Source organism: Pseudopipra pipra, chromosome 6, assembly GCF_036250125.1.
Source record: "Pseudopipra pipra isolate bDixPip1 chromosome 6, bDixPip1.hap1, whole genome shotgun sequence".
Taxonomy (NCBI): Eukaryota; Metazoa; Chordata; class Aves; order Passeriformes; family Pipridae; genus Pseudopipra; species Pseudopipra pipra.
Genome location: NC_087554.1, coordinates 5987772 through 6001753, shown reverse-complemented (window position 1 = coordinate 6001753; position 13982 = coordinate 5987772). Strand labels below are relative to the sequence as shown.

At 39.4% G+C, this 13982-nt stretch overlaps 1 protein-coding gene across 5 annotated transcripts in view; it reads right to left on the bottom strand.

Annotated features, from left to right (window-relative positions):
- The window catches only part of NELL1 (neural EGFL like 1), a 282121-nt gene that overhangs the window by 224652 nt on the left and 43487 nt on the right, over positions 1-13982 (bottom strand). The gene's annotated exons all lie outside the window — the stretch shown is intronic.

Below are 13982 nucleotides of genomic sequence, written 5' to 3'. Positions count from 1 at the left end.
GACTTCCTGGGTATTGAAAACAGCCTGTCAATACAAAATAATTACAATGGCATGTGCATTAGTAATTGGGAATAGGGTTTCACCCATAAGTTAGCACTACTCATGCATGTACATTGCAAATCTATCAAATATTAGTGGTCATTCAAGTGGTTTTTCCGGGGGTTTCCACACTTAGACAAACCCATAAAGCATGAACATTCTGTAACATATTTCAAAGTGCAATTAGAAAAGTTACTACTTAAAGGTGAGGTTCACTTATAATTATTGCTTGTGAAGTGGGAAAACCCTTGCTCTGCTTCCCTTCCGGTATTGGTTTTCTTTGGAAGGAAAGTAGTTTTCAGGCTGAAAAAATATTTTTGCTGAATAGAACCAAAAGAATCCTCTTTTTTACAGCTACATTAAGCTTCCACATCACTTACTTTCCCTTGCTTGGCTTTCTGGGCTGAGGTGTGTCACCTTCTCTGGCTTTACACCCGCTTGACCAATACTTTGTATTTGGCATATGAATGGCTAAATTATACACTTCCAGTTTATGAAGTGCTGGTCTAGAGCTCCTTGGAGAACAGTTTTCAATACATTTGGCTTTGATACCGACACAGAGAAATGTGCAATACACTTCACAAGAAAAGGAATGCTCAGAAAGAGGACTCCAGGGAACTGTGGTCACTAAAACTACTGCAGACTGAATAGCCCCTCCAACATGAGGAGACCCAGGTCTCCAGGTTAATGGAAGCTCTACTACATACTTCAGACTTTCAGATTTATGATTGCTGCATTCACTTCCCAAGAGAAAGCTTGATTTGCCCCTACTTTATGCTGATATATTTCAAAGAAGCTAAACCATAAAACTGGAGTAATAACAATGAACCAATCCTACTGTCTTGAAATGTTCATGCTCAGAATACATTCACTAACCTCTCATCCTTTTACCAAAATGTAGTGAGAAAAACATCTGTTAGTAGACAAATACCCATGATATTCTTGTGTTTTGTATCCATATCTCTACCCTATCTGCACACTTTATTAAATATTCTTATGCAATCCTCGGGAACACCTTTCTCAAGGACTCAATCCGAACAGGCGTCTCTGCCATAATGAAGACAATATGCAGAAAATAGAAAATCTATAAAATAATCAGTGGATTCCTGAAAGGAGGCACATCTAAAATATTTGCATGCTAATACATATACACACATCCTTCTCTGCACAGAAGAACAAGTTGTCTAGAAATCAAGCTCTGTTGGACAAGGAGACAGTTCCCTTCTGCATATTCAATATGAATTATATTTAGATCTTTATAATGTGTAAATATACAACAGTTTAATGTATATGTATATAATACACAATGGTAAAATAGGGAAATATCCTCATTTTACACATGTGCAAACTGAAACACAGAAAGACTGATTAACCAAGATCACAAAGATGGAGTCTTTGCCCAAGGTCTGAGCCATTAGACCAAGCATGACTGAGATTTAGCTGCCTTACACTGTGGGTCACACTCCCTCTGGAAAAAGCATGACATAGAATTGTCTCTTGCAGTGAAGATGATTTCTTACACATAACTTTTAAAACCAGAAGTTAACACTGGGAGAGTATTTCCACTTTTGTGGAGATGCAGCTCTACTTCACACAGACAGTATTGGCCATGCCAGAAGCATTTTCAAAATTACTGAAATATTTAGCAGAACATGAAAATAAACTTTATGTCTGCTCACATTAGAGTACATCAGCCAACACAGACTGATCAGGAGGTGCAACTGCCTAAAATTCTGAACAATAAAATAGAGTGCAATTCAACAGTCACTACAAAGTAGCACACCAAATCATGACGTTTTCAAATTCTTTCAGGTCTAAAATATGAATGGGTTACTAAAATAGGAACATGCCTTCTCCAATTTGTAGGCTAGATAGGAAAACCCCGAAATTAGCTCACTTGGTTAGAGCATGGTGCTAATAACACCAAGGTTGTGGTTTTGACCCCTGGACAGGCCAATCATTTAAGAGTTGGACTCAATGATCCTCATGGGTCCTTTCCAACTCAGAATATTCTGTGAAATCTGTGAACACACACACAGCCCTAAACTGCATTAATCAGGCTTGAACCAGAGAGATTTAGACTTGTGAAAGTATAAAAGCCCAGGGTTTCCTTTGCTTGGGGTCCCTCCTCGAAGGCACCCAGCTTGAGCTGCTATTTTCTTATTTAGTTTTTGCACCAAGATTAAAGTATTTGAAGGATCTGGACTTCTGTGACCCTGCTGTGGGAAACCTGGGGTCAATCTGGTAGGGAAACCTGGTCTGACTGCGTGAGTGTGGTGTGTGCAGGGAGTCAGGCAGGGCACCCATCAGCTCACTGGAGCTGCCCACCGTGAAGGGGCGCCGGTCGCAGCCCGGGTGGTGTGGGTGTGACTGCCAGAACGGCTGCTGGATGGTCAGAGAGGGCAGTTTCCTCAGCATTAGTTTATTAGCAGTACACTTCAGAAACTAATAGCTGCAGCCCAAATATCCTTGTGGCTGAGGCATGGCAAGAACTTCCTTTCTCAGTCCCTGGTCTCTATTAATGCAAGAACAGGCTTTTTTTTCCTGATATGGCTGCCATAGGTACTCTGTTGAAGCTATAAATTTCCATGTAGAGAACAGGTGTTGAGTTCATCACGCCCAGTTTTAAATGTCTCAAAAGTTTATGCTTACAGTGGAGCTAGTTCTCTAGACTCATTTAATGAGGAGACCTAAGTGTTTCTAGGGTGTGATTCATCTTACAGTAAATGAATCACTCTCTGATGGCCGCTCCAACAGCTGCACAGGAGCCCTTCCTGACACCAGGGTGAATCATCAAAACAGATTTTTGCAATTCAAAGCCTGATCCTCGAAACTTGCAACCATTCATTACCCTGTACACATCCATCTGGATCTTCAGATCCTTTAAATACAGTGATGGGTATGGAGAAGTTCTGTTCATGGCAGTCTTTGAAATAGCACTGTCAACGCCTGAAAGTCAGAGGAGAGAAAGATGTTCCCCCGTGTTTTGCATCAGTCTTTCTCCTAATCTAATTTGCAGAGGTGTTGCCCACCTTTGACCATTGCTAATCTCTGGGTGAACCTTCAAAAACTCAGTGAACCTAAAATTTCAAATGAAAGGCCTCCTAACACAGCCCATTGTATAAAAATAACCAGCTGCTTCAAAGAGTTTGTCCAACATGTTTTCTGAATCTCAGCTCCATAAAGAAACTGATTATATCAGTCCTGAGCCTTAGGATACAATATTGGCATTTGTATTTATATCTATTCTTCCAGAAGGATTAAGAACTGATTTTAAAAATAAATATTAGGATATCTTTACATACTTCTCTTTCAACCCATTTTCTATATGCTTCCCTCTGAAAATGTGTCAATACCAATGTGATTGGATTTTCTTGATAGTATTTACAGATAGGATGCATTATTTGACATGCATTCAGTTCTGGAGCAACTTTAACTGAATTATTCATTCAGTTTCCAGTGTTTGGTTTCATAAAAATAAATTGAGGGAAATTTTGATTTTTTTGTGCTATCTCCTCTGTCATAGTTTAGGAGTTCACAATCCCTTAACAGAGGAAAGCAATTTAGATTAAAATCTTGGGGTTTGAAGGAAACCTTTTCTTATTAATCTTTGAATATACATAGTAACCGCCAACTATTTAATCAAAAGTTATTGTTCAGCTCTGGGAGAAGAAAAAATAGGAGGTGTCCAGTAATAGTAGATGTTAGGTAAAAGACTCGGGAGTGCATGCTCAGTTCTCTTCAAGCTCTGTCAGCCAAATGATTCCATTGATTTTCCTGTACAATCACAGAGATTAAGTTAATGTACTCTATTTTTCACTTTGATTAATTCAACTACAAATTTAAATTTAAAAATAAAAATAAAAAATAAAAATATAAAAATAAAAATTTATCTAATATAACTGATAAAAAAAATCTCTTTTTTTCATTCAGAAGAAATTCAAACTAACTTTAGAGACCCTACAACACACAGGAGGAAATTAAACAAATGCAAGTAAAGATGGTTAGAAGAGCACATTTCACTGTCAGGTTTGAGGGTTTATTCTCCACATATAAATGGAATAAAGGTAAATTCACAGAGATATTATCTGCCTGTGTGGGGCTTTCCTCACAAAACACAGTAGGTTTTTCAGTTTCCTACAAGGTTATCAATGAATTTTAGCAGTACTTCTTGAGCGCTAAACTAAAACCAATCACCATTATCGATTCAAAGTAAAGACAGGACCCACTGAATGACAACAGTGAAGGGCAGAAATCCTTCTTTCTCAGAGTACTATGCCTGTGTAGTGTCTTTCAGCTGGAGATCCCGAGGTAGATTCCAAAACTTCACAAACAAGGTCAATATTACGACCTTTACTCTGCAAATGACAAAACAGACACAAACGGTTCCTGACAATAACAGTCTTAAGAGTGTCTAAGCCCTAGGCTAACAGCCTGTCTACAAGGCTGCAGTGTTTACCCATCTTCATTAAAAAAAAGCACTTCTGAAAGTGGAAAAAAAAAAAAAAAAATAGGTTGAGTCAGACTCTAAGCAGAAACAGAAATTTGGCTGTTTGCTTAAGATTTTTCAAGAGTTGCAGCAAAAAAGTATTATGGCAAACTATGAGGTCAACTGTGTCTTACCTGTGATGGATCCAGAGTGGGACCTTTTAAGATCAAGACAGGTAGTTTGATACCCAAATGTTTATTGTGTTGTTCAGCTTTGGCAACTGCACTGCTTTTGGCTAGGACAGAGTTAATTTTCTTCACAGCAGCTGGTATGGTGCTATATTTTGGATTCGTGGATAACAAATCCAAGTTTCAGCTAATGCTGAGAGGGGCTTACACAGTGTCAAGGCCTTTTCTGCTCCACACACCACCCCACCAGTGAGTGGGCTGGGGGTACACAAGGAGCTGAGAGGGGACACAGCCAGGACAGCAGACCCCAACTGAATATCCCATTCCATGTGACATCACGCTTAGCAATACAAGTTGGGTGAAAGGAGAAAGGGAATGGGGACATTTGGAGTTGTGGCATTTGTCTTCCGAAATAATCACTATATGAGACAAAGCCTTGTTTTTCCAGGAAACAGCTAAACACCTGCCAGCTGATGGGAGATGTGAATTAATTCCTTATTTTGCTTTGCTTTACGTGTTAAACTGTCTATCTCAACTCCCTTTCCCCAAACCCCCCTTTCATCCTTCTGATCCTCTACTCTATCCCACTGTAGGGGCAGCAGCTGTGTGGTGTTTAGTTGCCTAACAGCACCAAAACACAATAGAAACCTTTTTCTTTTAATAATGTTTCTATTAAAAAAATATTAAAAATATTTGTCTGGAAAAAAATCCATTTTGAAGTGGTAAATCTGAGCTGAATAGCACGTGGTTCCTGGTCTTGGCATTGCAATAAAACTTGTATGTAATCTACAGGTGGCAGAAGCACAAAAGAAATGTACTTGTTGCTGGTTTTGATGGAGGTGATAACTTTTACCATATTCAGCAGAGCTTAAGATGGTGTCTAGGTCAAAAGAATTCTTCCTCTGAACTGCTGAGGTAAATGTCATCTACACACACACATACTTTTCTTATAAAAATCAATGTGCACATCTCCTATGGATTAATGTGAATTTAGGTACTTACCTTCAAACATCTCAACATAGAGTTGAGAGCTACATGGATCTAATACCACTTTTCAAACAAATTTCTGACTCTCCAAAGTTACTTTGGCATCTTTTTACCACTTGTGAGTAAGTATCACTGTCTGACTCCTAGAGCATAAAACACATAGCTGTAGGGTTTTTATCATGCACACAAGTATCCACTACAGTCAAACACAATTATAAATGAGGACAATCTAAAACTCACAGGGTCATTAAAAGACCACCTTTAACCTCACCCAGCTTTGAAGCTCAGGTTCTAGACCAGAACACTGAATAAAGCAATCTGTTAACAAGAAAACTAAAAGTACAGCACACTCATTTGTTACCACACCAAACATCATACCAAAAGCCCATCTCAGATGAACCAAATGTTCAGAGTACATCCAAGATGCCAAATAGCAAACCAATTCTCAGCAATTAAAAGCAGATTCTAGAAATAAGAGGAAGAAATTAATGCAATGAATTTTTTCAAGATATAAAAAGAAAAGCTCCTCTCCCACAAATTAAGCAAGAAGCCCTTAGAGCAAGATACATATGAGATTTAAAAATTATATTAAAATATCTGCAAAACAAGTAGTAAACAAATAGGCCTATCTTGCATCAGAAAGCAAAAGGGTAAAAATGTGCATCAGAGTAATGGCACAAAGAAGCACTGATACTTAAGGTCTTGCGGCAAAATTAACCCCAAAATAAAAGTCCACCACACCAAAGAGGTAAAACCATGGTTACATGGCTTATATCATCTCCAATTTGTCATGAAAAAATAAATTAATAAAAAAAAAAATCTAAGATTGCTTTTGGGGTTTGTCACAAGGCATTTGTTGAGTGAGAACTGGCAGTGCTGAAATTTTGCTTTTATTACATCTGCCTGCTCTATAAAAGGGATGGGCCAGTCCTTGTCCCTGTAGCACACAGGTCTTCACAGCTGGCAGTAACAGCAGAACCTGAAGCACAGTGAGTTTACAGCTTCCAAACATATATTCTTCATAAAATATATGCAGTCTTTGTCTTTCCTGTGTCATGCTCCTCTCAACCCCAAAGTTAATTTACCCAGTAAAATAAGACAAGTGCAATTGCAAGAAGAATCGAGCTTTTGATTCTGACTCCTCTCTGCATTCCTGCAAAAGATAAATTTAAAAATCAAGCCAGCCACAAGCAACCTTTCTATTAGACAGGTTCTTCCCCCCCTCCAGAAACGCATCTGCTGAGAAGTTAATTGCTTTACGGGGTATCTCGTTGTAGGATCATCTCATCAAGGGGTTCATGTCATCACTAAATGATTTGTATGTAATCATAAAATAACCTCATCCATATTCCAGAGCCAATTTCCTGTAGTGACTGAAGGCAACTACAGGCTGAGGATCACACACTTCGCCTTGGCTGCCACGCTCATGCCAAAGCCCTGCCAGAAGTGCTGTCTCAGCTCTGAGCAACGGCACTCTGCTCTCCCCAGAGCTGCCACTCCTCCCCATTACCCACTGGGAGAGGGAGGACTCACCCACGGAGGGCCAGCTCATTCCGTGTTCCTCAGCTGTTCCCGCAGGTTCATTGGATAACCCACATCATTTTCCCACGGCATTCTTCAACCGCCTGGTTTAGTCTTGGGAGTTTGAAAGACAACATTACACTCTCTCCATAATAACTAATTGGCCATGACTGAGGAGGTGTATGAAACACAAAGTAAACATAGAACAAGCCATTATATTGGTTCTAAAATTAAGTTTAGATGGAAACTGCCAGCAGACAGGCAGAAAAGCACCCTCCAGGGACAGCACATTTCTCACACCTGACACACTCAGGAGGTGAAAGCATGGTTCTGCTCAAGTCAATGAGAGTTCTCAGGCTTCACTGGGGCCAGTGTTGTCCCCAAGCGATGCTGCACAGAACACCTTTCAACAGAGTTTAAGGTGGTGTGACAATCAGAAATTCGGCTCAGGCTGAGGAAGTCCTTCTAGTTGCCTTAGTTGGCACAGTGCTAATTAATTGCTTTCACTACTGACAGGCTGATGAGAATGCCACTAAAATTGCAGCTGAGAGAACTGTCAGGTTTTGGGGTAGTAATAAATGCAGTCAAGCAGTCTCCACCTCCCTGCAGCCAACTTGAGGATTTTGACAAGATTGGATTTCTAAAAAGAATTCTCTTTTGGGAGTTATTGCTGTTCTGAATGGCCAAAGAAAGACACCTCAAGCACTAACCCACTTCGTAAAACTCCAGGCTGGTTGCACAAACTTCAGCAGTCCTGTTTGCTCAATCTCCCTCTCACTCCCACCACACTCAGGAGGTTTCAGATCGTTTGGAAAGACTGTACTATTTGCTATATGGAGACTCAGATCTCAAGTCAGCTGTTGAATAGGTCAGGGGGGTTCTCACCTGCTCTTTGGCAAAGGTCCAATGTTTTTACAAAAGTATTTAACTAGAATTATACTGGCATTTTTCAGTTCAGCTCCAGTATTATCCTATCTGACTTGTAGTTCTAAACTCCAGAGTTTAGCTAACCGCTTCAAATGGAAGAGTTCATTTACGTCTTGGATCTCGGTTAATCCGTCTGGCTGGAGCAAGATAATTGTTTTCATAATCTGAAAGGAAAAAGCTCAAAACATTTGCTCTATCTTGTTGATTCTCAAATTACCATGATCACACCTCTGTACACATAACCCCCATCAGCACTCCAACAAGTAAAAAGAAAACAGAGCCAAGTAAAAGGAGATTTCCCCTGGAAAAAAAAAAAATATCGTAGAAAAATATCCAGATACAGTTGAAACTATGCAGGCTAAATTTTCAGAGACTGCTTTTGTAACTAACAACAGCAACTTAAGGGTTTATTGCTTTTAATATTAAATAAATGTCTACATGTATATTGGACCAACATACAAATATTTGAGAATTCGATAATGAACCTAAGGCACACCCTCTGGGAAATTACTAAATCATTTGAGGCTTGCCTGTCTTGATTTAATATTATTTCATCTACCATCATCCATTCTCTCTCTCTCTGACATACCCAGAAAATAAAATCACAAGGAATGCAAGTTGCCAATGGTAAAGCATAACACATTATTCCCGCCCTCGTGGAGGCATCAACCTATCTATCAACATTTACAATTCACCAGAAAGCACTACAAGTCCCCAGTTCTGACTTAAGAGGGGGAAAAAAAAAAAAAAAGACAAAAAACACTGTTGAGTCTACATTCAGCAGTAGTTGGGCTTCGCAGTTACCAAACTGTGGCTCCATGGGTCCCTAGAGCTCTGCCCCAAGCTCCTATCAAAGACCCTTAACCAAACTCCTAGAGAATGGCTCCTACTGACGTCAGCAGGTCTACTGACCTGGATCAGCTCCTGAAAGGAACCCAAGGTAGATGCAGATTCCACACTGAGCAGGAGCTAAGTGAGGCCTCTCTGCTGGAGCACAGTGCTCCGGGTACCTGTACAAGTACCCGTACAGGCTGCCTTCAAGGTATGGATTGTTATCATATGTTTTCTGTAGTACTTTTTCAGCACTTTCATAAATACTCATGCCTTCTCCCAGTTCCATCAGCGCAGTATACAAAATAGTTCAACTGATTTTTTAGGATAAATACAATAAACTCTCATCATAATTAGGGACTGAGTGAAAACAGATCATGATTCAGCCTTTGGTCACACCCATACTACCATTCTGCTGATGCATTAGCCATTCAGTGAAAACCCCTGCCTATTAAGAAACTTCTTTAAAAATAATATAATTCTGAATTTATCCCAAACATTTCCTTGCAGTTAACTCTAATGATACAGGCCTGGTGGCAGCTGATGTGATGTGCCAGCTGGAGATCTCTCTTATGCTAAAAAGTTTACTGCCTTTCTGTCAAACAGGTGAAAATTAACTTCCAATCCACAACACCACAGATCTGATGTTGGGTGCACCTGTAATGCACAATTATAGCACTCTATCCAAGTAACCATTTCTCTGACAGCTTCTGCTACAGCTTAAAGAGCAGAGAAGCAATCTAGGTCACAAAACCATATTCAAATAGTGAGAAGAAATTACCTAGCTGCATAACACTGCCACCACACCATTTTCTCTCTCAAGAGAAAGTGTTTTACAGTAACTAAAGCAGCAAATCCCTCTTTAAAATACATCCTTTAACCTTCTTTAAATTTATTACACGTTAATTAAAGTCACAGAACTTTGTTTAGATCAGTTGAAAACCTCAGGTTGGCAGCCAGAATATCTTATTTATAAGAACTCAGAGGTCTTGGATTCCCATATTTGGAGGATGCTACTTTAATTTATTTATTTTTCCAATTAAAAAGTTCTCACTGCTCATGCATTTTTTATTCCCTAATGCGCTGTTCTAACATAAAAGAAGCAGACAACATGTTTTTTCAGTTGGAGACTACATCCTAGCCTGCTCCAGTTTTATAATCTATTCTCTTATGCTCTTACCAACCCCCACCATCAAACAGCTGAGAGTATCCATCAAAACCACAGGCTGTATTTACAGCAAAAGGCACTCCAGCACAGATTTTCACTGGAAAAACATTAATTTTTGCATCAAAGCACCTTTCTCCCTTCTATGCCTGCAGACAGAGTTCAAGTAAAGGAATACAGACCCTGTAGAAAAGGTGAGTACCTTTGTAGCAATAAGCAATGCAAGCACCTTTCGAGCTTACCTCCCCAGATTAATCAAACACAATGAGAACAACCTGGAATTTCTATTTGGTAAATAAATTACCAATAAATCCTTTTTGATACAGTACCTACCATCTCTTAAACTGTAGGCTCCATGCTATCCTCTCACTCTTAACACTACTGAATGGAACATATTTCTGTGCTGTCACTGTTGAAGGGGACAAGCATCGCAGGGGACAGGCAGGTACCATGGGAAATGCTACAGACTCTACTGCTGAAAACTCTACAGCTGAAACTAATTCCCAGAGAAGACAAACATCGGATCTTGTAGGACTTGACAGTCTCCTGGGGTTGAAAATCTCAGTGCAAGTATTAACAGAGACCAAAGCTGGAAAGATGCATAGCAGAGTTAATTTGTTTATATATTAATCCTTTAGTATCACAGGTTATTTAAGGACCTTTTGACAATGACACAGTTGCTCTAGCTCAATCTCAACACTCTCCAGAAGGTCCCTGACAACCCATTTTTGCCTAGAATAGAAGAGCACAGATCCCACCAACAGCAAGAGATTTAATTTCCATGTTACTTTCAGCATAGGTTTTACTTGTGCATCAGTAGTACATTTATAATTAATGCAGCCTTTTCATTTTTCTAAGCTTTCAGAATCTTACTAGAAAGTTAAAAGCATGTTAGCAAGTACACCCACAGCTGCTTATGTCAGTTTTCTGAGACATATCCCTGACTAGAGGTCACTGTCTTGGCCCAGCACAAAGGCTCTTCAAGTCAGTGAGAAGAGTCCACTGACATTCAACAGGTTTTCAGCATGGACTCTAAGGTACCTTCCTTCTCTCTCCATTGGAGACAGGCTGAGAGAGTTGGGGTTGTGTAGCCTTGAGAAGAGAAGGCTTTGGGGTGACCTTATATTACTTTCCAGAATCTAAAGGGGCTACAAGAGAGCTGGAGAAGGACTTTGAAAAAGGGAATGAAGTGATAGGACAAGGTGGAATGGCTTCAAACTGAAAAGAGGGTGGGTTTAGATTAAATATTAGGAAGAAATTCTTCCCTGTGAGGGTGGGGAAGGCACTGGCACAGGTTACCCAAAGAAGCTGTGGATGCCCTATCCCTGGAAGTGTCCAAGGCCAGGTTGGATGGGGCTTGGAGTAACCTGGTCTAGTGGAAGGTATCTCTGCCCATGGCAGGGGCAGTAAAACTAGATGTTCTTCAAAGTCCCTTCCAACCCAAAATATGATTCTATGATTTCTGTGCCAGCAGCTCCAAGCTGTAACATCAAACTCAGCTACAATTCTCACTCCTTGCTCTTGAAGGAGCAAGTAAGATGCAGCAGGAGCCGACTTCAAGAGGACATGCACTTGGGCAAATATACCCCTTTGATACATATGCTTCCCCCACGGTATTATATCTCATTAGAACAGAGGCAATTACACTGTTTTAAAGATGATGCTTAAAAGCACTAAAGGCTTTTACCAGTTCTCAAGTACTTTGCCCTAACCTATCCAGGTCTGAAAAACAAAGTTGACTTTGAATTGAATCCAAAAGATAATCAAGTATCAAATGTCAAAGCAATTTTACAAATCAGAGTAACGTGGGCAACAAGGCTGTGAAGAGTAAAAGCAGATTCGACTATCTGTTTACAAATGCAAAGCTTCATCTCCAATGCTTTCTGATCTACTGCAGGTTTTTGGAGGCCAGAGACCAGCTTTCAGTATCACAATACAAATCCTGTAGCAAAACTAGGTTGTGGCATTTTCCCCAATGCAAACACTTTCAATGCACTCTCACATACAGCTTAACTTTACTAACACTGCATTCACAAATGATTCACTCACAATAGCCTTCCAAATATGTAACATATTACCACAGCCCTAAACAAAAGGAGTAACGCATTTATCAAATTCAGGCATATCTGTAAGGAAGCAATGTTGCAAACACCTTAAAGAAATGCAACAGAAATCTAAGGGATTCATTTTGTTGGTCAATTTTATTTTTTTTCCTTTTTACTTTGTTTTTATTTTTTACAGGGAAAAGAACAGTAAACAAAAAGCAGAGAACTTCTTTAACTAGACAGGTACACATTAAGCTAAATTCTTGTTCTGATGACACCAAATCTCTGCAGGAGATGAGACGGGTCATATCCTCTTTCCCTGTGACCTGTTCAATTAACTGTGTGGAAGCATCACTTCTCATGAGGCATCCTGAACTCTGCCCAGAGCCACTGACACCGCACCAGCCCAACATGGTGACATTTACATGTAGAGTCCCCAGCTCTCAACACTGCATTCTATGCATACTTTCAGCAGCAGCTTTCCTAGCACTAAGGTGAAGCAAGCTTAGGGTTTTCAGTAGTGCTCAAAAGTATCCCCTCATTGGCTTGCTCTTCTTTTTCACAGCTCTGCCATTTATTGCACTGTCATCAGAAAGTGCTAGTGCCAAGATGAACAAGATGTTGACTCCCTTCTGAGTGCAAAAATATAAAGGGTTAAGATTTAATAAAGGAAACTAACACCAACATTCACTAAACTCTCTAATTAACTCAACAGTGATGCTATAGCTGAGTCAGGAACTTAAAGACTTCCTTTTTTTTTCCTCTCATTTAAACTTCTACTATGATCTGCCCTCAAGTCATGCTTTCAGAACTATTCTCATTACTTTTCCACAGGAGTTGTCATAAAATACCACAAATACACAGCCAAATAGAGATATTTTAGGTATGGATTTATGCTGGGAGCAACCTTGAGATGTACCACCTTAAGGGACACTGTTAGATGGATCAGCCCCTGACAGAGATGACTATACATATCTGTCACCTGACATGACAGCACAGCTCATTCCATGACTGTATTTATCTATTTCTGCCTGTTGCTGTAAAGAAAATCATGTGGCAACCATGACACTGTGCAGTCCTCTTGTCCCTGGATAGAATTCTGCACCAGGCAGTTGTTTTGTGTTGTCTTTTTTTCAATTTCTGTGCAAGAAAGTAGCCAGTTAAACAGTCTGTTAAAAAGGGTCTCCCTAAAACACATCTGCTGTTCATTAAAAAAAAAATTAAGGAAAAAAAATAAAAAACACATCATAGTAGATAATGAAAAACCCATCCCAAAAACCAGTATATCAATAAACTAACAAAAAAGCATAAAGTCGTAAGTAAAGAAATAATGTAAGAAATATACAATAAGGGTAAGAAAAATAAATCAAATTACTGAAATGAGGACAATCTTCACAAATTGTAGATTTCATGCCTCAATGAAATTAAAATTACTCAAAGTACTTAATTGCTTCTAAGGTCCGAATAAAAGGATCCAATAAGCAACATTCCTTCAGATTAGATTTTCCAGTAGTTAATGAAGATGCAGAAAATGGTTGTAACATTCTTCTCAAAACAGCATCTCATAATTACTTTGGTCAAAATTTAAACTCTTTCAAATGTTCCAATAACCGCCTACTCCTATAATACTCATCCAACTTTATTCTGCCTGTCTGAAAAAAATGAAGACTTCAGATAAAAATATCTGCTACCATCAGCCTGCCCATTTAAGTGCCCCAATTCCAAAATGCACATGCCGATCCTCTCACTGAATGCAAAGGATATTTTTTTATTATTTTCAGTGCAATAAAAAACAAAAGTAATGGTTCGTTTTCCTCAGTCCTAAAGACCATTTTGAAAATGCCAATATC